Below are 5640 nucleotides of genomic sequence, written 5' to 3'. Positions count from 1 at the left end.
ATTAAGTCACGCGTTTTCTTCCCCAGGCACCAAAAAGGCCCTATTTTTAAAAAGTGGAAGCAACACCATTTTTAGACATGGAATTTCATCCCGAAACTCATCCTGGTGTCCGTTTTTGCATTTGGTTTCAAAAAAAAAATTTGGCTTCAAAAAACATTTTGGTTCCTGGGAAGCATTTTTCCTGACCATTAAGTCACGCGTTTTCTTCCCCAGGCACCAAAAAGGCTCGATTTTTAAAAAGTGGAAGCAACACCATTTTTAGACATGGAATTTCATCCCGAAACTCATCCTGGTGTCCGTTTTTGCATTTGGTTTCAAAAAAAAAATTTGGCTTCAAAAAACATTTTGGTTCCCGGGCAGGATTTTTCCTGACCATTAAGTCACGCGTTTTCTTCCCCAGGCACCAAAAAGGCTCGATTTTTTAAACGTGGAAGCAACACCATTTTTAGACATGGAATTTCATCCCGAAACTCATCCTGGTGTCCGTTTTTGCATTTGGTTTCAAAAAAAAAATTTGGCTTCAAAAAACATTTTGGTTCCTGGGCAGGATTTTTCCTGACCATTAAGTCACGCGTTTTCTTCCCCAGGCACCAAAAAGGCTCGATTTTTAAAAAGTGGAAGCAACACCATTTTTAGACATGGAATTTCATCCCGAAACTCATCCTGGTGTCCGTTTTTGCATTTGGTTTCAAAAAAAAAAATTGGCTTCAAAAAACATTTTGGTTCCTGGGCAGGATTTTTCCTGACCATTAAGTCACGCGTTTTCTTCCACAGGCACCAAAAAGGCTCGATTTTTAAAAAGTGGAAGCAACACCATTTTTAGACATGGAATTTCATCCCGAAACTCATCCTGGTGTCCGTTTTTGCATTTGGTTTCAAAAAAAAAATTTGGCTTCAAAAAACATTTTGGTTCCTGGGCAGCATTTTTCCTGACCATTAAGTCACGCGTTTTCTTCCCCAGGCACCAAAAAGGCTCGATTTTTAAAAAGTGGAAGCAACACCATTTTTAGACATGGAATTTCATCCCGAAACTCATCCTGGTGTCCGTTTTTGCATTTGGTTTCAAAAAAAAATTTGGCTTCAAAAAACATTTTGGTTCCTGGGCAGCATTTTTCCTGACCATTAAGTCACGCGTTTTCTTCCCCAGGCACCAAAAAGGCTCGATTTTTAAAAAGTGGAAGCAACACCATTTTTAGACATGGAATTTCATCCCGAAACTCATCCTGGTGTCCGTTTTTGCATTTGGTTTCAAAAAAAAATTTGGCTTCAAAAAACATTTTGGTTCCTGGGCAGGATTTTTCCTGACCATTAAGTCACGGGTTTTCTTCCACAGGCACCAAAAAGGCTCGATTTTTAAAAAGTGGAAGCAACACCATTTTTAGACATGGAATTTCATCCCGAAACTCATCCTGGTGTCCGTTTTTGCATTTGGTTTCAAAAAAAAAATTCGGCTTCAAAAAACATTTTGGTTCCTGGGAAGCATTTTTCCTGACCATTAAGTCACGCGTTTTCTTCCCCAGGCACCAAAAAGGCTCGATTTTTAAAAAGTGGAAGCAACACCATTTTTAGACATGGAATTTCATCCCGAAACTCATCCTGGTGTCCGTTTTTGCATTTGGTTTCAAAAAAAAATTTGGCTTCAAAAAACATTTTGGTTCCTGGGCAGCATTTTTCCTGACCATTAAGTCACGCGTTTTCTTCCCCAGGCACCAAAAAGGCCCTATTTTTAAAAAGTGGAAGCAACACCATTTTTAGACATGGAATTTCATCCCGAAACTCATCCTGGTGTCCGTTTTTGCATTTGGTTTCAAAAAAAAAATTTGGCTTCAAAAAACATTTTGGTTCCTGGGCAGGATTTTTCCTGACCATTAAGTCACGCGTTTTCTTCCCCAGGCACCAAAAAGGCTCGATTTTTAAAAAGTGGAAGCAACACCATTTTTAGACATGGAATTTCATCCCGAAACTCATCCTGGTGTCCGTTTTTGCATTTGGTTTCAAAAAAAAAATTTGGCTTCAAAAAACATTTTGGTTCCTGGGCAGGATTTTTCCTGACCATTAAGTCACGCGTTTTCTTCCCCAGGCACCAAAAAGGCTCGATTTTTAAAAAGTGGAAGCAACACCATTTTTAGACATGGAATTTCATCCCGAAACTCATCCTGGTGTCTGTTTTTGCATTTGGTTTCAAAAAAAAATTTGGCTTCAAAAAACATTTTGGTTCCTGGGCAGCATTTTTCCTGACCATTAAGTCACGCGTTTTCTTCCCCAGGCACCAAAAAGGCTCGATTTTTAAAAAGTGGAAGCAACACCATTTTTAGACATGGAATTTCATCCCGAAACTCATCCTGGTGTCCGTTTTTGCATTTGGTTTCAAAAAAAAATTTGGCTTCAAAAAACATTTTGGTTCCTGGGCAGGATTTTTCCTGACCATTAAGTCACGGGTTTTCTTCCACAGGCACCAAAAAGGCTCGATTTTTAAAAAGTGGAAGCAACACCATTTTTAGACATGGAATTTCATCCCGAAACTCATCCTGGTGTCCGTTTTTGCATTTGGTTTCAAAAAAAAAATTCGGCTTCAAAAAACATTTTGGTTCCTGGGAAGCATTTTTCCTGACCATTAAGTCACGCGTTTTCTTCCCCAGGCACCAAAAAGGCTCGATTTTTAAAAAGTGGAAGCAACACCATTTTTAGACATGGAATTTCATCCCGAAACTCATCCTGGTGTCCGTTTTTGCATTTGGTTTCAAAAAAAAATTTGGCTTCAAAAAACATTTTGGTTCCTGGGCAGCATTTTTCCTGACCATTAAGTCACGCGTTTTCTTCCCCAGGCACCAAAAAGGCCCTATTTTTAAAAAGTGGAAGCAACACCATTTTTAGACATGGAATTTCATCCCGAAACTCATCCTGGTGTCCGTTTTTGCATTTGGTTTCAAAAAAAAAATTTGGCTTCAAAAAACATTTTGGTTCCCGGGCAGCATTTTTCCTGACCATTAAGTCACGCGTTTTCTTCCCCAGGCACCAAAAAGGCTCGATTTTTTAAAAGTGGAAACAACACCATTTTTAGACATGGAATTTCATCCCGAAACTCATCCTGGTGTCCGTTTTTGCATTTGGTTTCAAAAAAAAAATTTGGCTTCAAAAAACATTTTGGTTCCCGGGCAGCATTTTTCCTGACCATTAAGTCACGCGTTTTCTTGCCCAGGCACCAAAAAGGCTCGATTTTTAAAAAGTGGAAGCAACACCATTTTTAGATATGGAATTTTATCCCTAAACTCATCCTGGTGTCCGTTTTTGCATTTGGTTTCAAAAAAAAAATTTGGCTTCAAAAAACATTTTGGTTCCTGGGAAGCATTTTTCCTGACCATTAAGTCACGCGTTTTCTTCCCCAGGCACCAAAAAGGCTCGATTTTTAAAAAGTGGAAGCAACACCATTTTTAGACATGGAATTTCATCCCGAAACTCATCCTGGTGTCCGTTTTTGCATTTGGTTTCAAAAAAAAAAATTGGCTTCAAAAAACATTTTGGTTCCTGGGCAGGATTTTTCCTGACCATTAAGTCACGCGTTTTCTTCCCCAGGCACCAAAAAGGCCCTATTTTTAAAAAGTGGAAGCAACACCATTTTTAGACATGGAATTTCATCCCGAAACTCATCCTGGTGTCCGTTTTTGCATTTGGTTTCAAAAAAAAAATTTGGCTTCAAAAAACATTTTGGTTCCTGGGAAGCATTTTTCCTGACCATTAAGTCACGCGTTTTCTTCCCCAGGCACCAAAAAGGCTCGATTTTTAAAAAGTGGAAGCAACACCATTTTTAGACATGGAATTTCATCCCGAAACTCATCCTGGTGTCCGTTTTTGCATTTGGTTTCAAAAAAAAAATTTGGCTTCAAAAAACATTTTGGTTCCCGGGCAGGATTTTTCCTGACCATTAAGTCACGCGTTTTCTTCCCCAGGCACCAAAAAGGCTCGATTTTTTAAACGTGGAAGCAACACCATTTTTAGACATGGAATTTCATCCCGAAACTCATCCTGGTGTCCGTTTTTGCATTTGGTTTCAAAAAAAAAATTTGGCTTCAAAAAACATTTTGGTTCCTGGGCAGCATTTTTCCTGACCATTAAGTCACGCGTTTTCTTCCCCAGGCACCAAAAAGGCTCGATTTTTTAAAAGTGGAAGCAACACCATTTTTAGACATGGAATTTCATCCCGAAACTCATCCTGGTGTCCGTTTTTGCATTTGGTTTCAAAAAAAAAAATTGGCTTCAAAAAACATTTTGGTTCCTGGGCAGGATTTTTCCTGACCATTAAGTCACGCGTTTTCTTCCACAGGCACCAAAAAGGCTCGATTTTTAAAAAGTGGAAGCAACACCATTTTTAGACATGGAATTTCATCCCGAAACTCATCCTGGTGTCCGTTTTTGCATTTGGTTTCAAAAAAAAAATTTGGCTTCAAAAAACATTTTGGTTCCTGGGCAGCATTTTTCCTGACCATTAAGTCACGCGTTTTCTTCCCCAGGCACCAAAAAGGCTCGATTTTTAAAAAGTGGAAGCAACACCATTTTTAGACATGGAATTTCATCCCGAAACTCATCCTGGTGTCCGTTTTTGCATTTGGTTTCAAAAAAAAATTTGGCTTCAAAAAACATTTTGGTTCCTGGGCAGCATTTTTCCTGACCATTAAGTCACGCGTTTTCTTCCCCAGGCACCAAAAAGGCCCTATTTTTAAAAAGTGGAAGCAACACCATTTTTAGACATGGAATTTCATCCCGAAACTCATCCTGGTGTCCGTTTTTGCATTTGGTTTCAAAAAAAAAATTTGGCTTCAAAAAACATTTTGGTTCCCGGGCAGAATTTTTCCTGACCATTAAGTCACGCGTTTTCTTCCCCAGGCACCAAAAAGGCTCGATTTTTTAAAAGTGGAAACAACACCATTTTTAGACATGGAATTTCATCCCGAAACTCATCCTGGTGTCCGTTTTTGCATTTGGTTTCAAAAAAAAAATTTGGCTTCAAAAAACATTTTGGTTCCCGGGCAGCATTTTTCCTGACCATTAAGTCACGCGTTTTCTTCCCCAGGCACCAAAAAGGCTCGATTTTTAAAAAGTGGAAGCAACACCATTTTTAGATATGGAATTTTATCCCTAAACTCATCCTGGTGTCCGTTTTTGCATTTGGTTTCAAAAAAAAAATTTGGCTTCAAAAAACATTTTGGTTCCTGGGAAGCATTTTTCCTGACCATTAAGTCACGCGTTTTCTTCCCCAGGCACCAAAAAGGCTCGATTTTTAAAAAGTGGAAGCAACACCATTTTTAGACATGGAATTTCATCCCGAAACTCATCCTGGTGTCCGTTTTTGCATTTGGTTTCAAAAAAAAAATTTGGCTTCAAAAAACATTTTGGTTCCTGGGATGCATTTTTCCTGACCATTAAGTCACGCGTTTTCTTCCCCAGGCACCAAAAAGGCTCGATTTTTAAAAAGTGGAAGCAACACCATTTTTAGACATGGAATTTCATCCCGAAACTCATCCTGGTGTCCGTTTTTGCATTTGGTTTCAAAAAAAAAAATTTGGCTTCAAAAAACATTTTGGTTCCCGGGCAGCATTTTTCCTGACCATTAAGTCACGCGTTTTCTTCCCCAGGCACCAAAAA

Source organism: Pantherophis guttatus, chromosome 15 (assembly GCF_059756535.1).
Source record: "Pantherophis guttatus breed Tessera chromosome 15, ASM5975653v1, whole genome shotgun sequence".
NCBI lineage: Eukaryota > Metazoa > Chordata > Lepidosauria > Squamata > Colubridae > Pantherophis > Pantherophis guttatus.
This window is presented reverse-complemented; position numbering follows the sequence as displayed.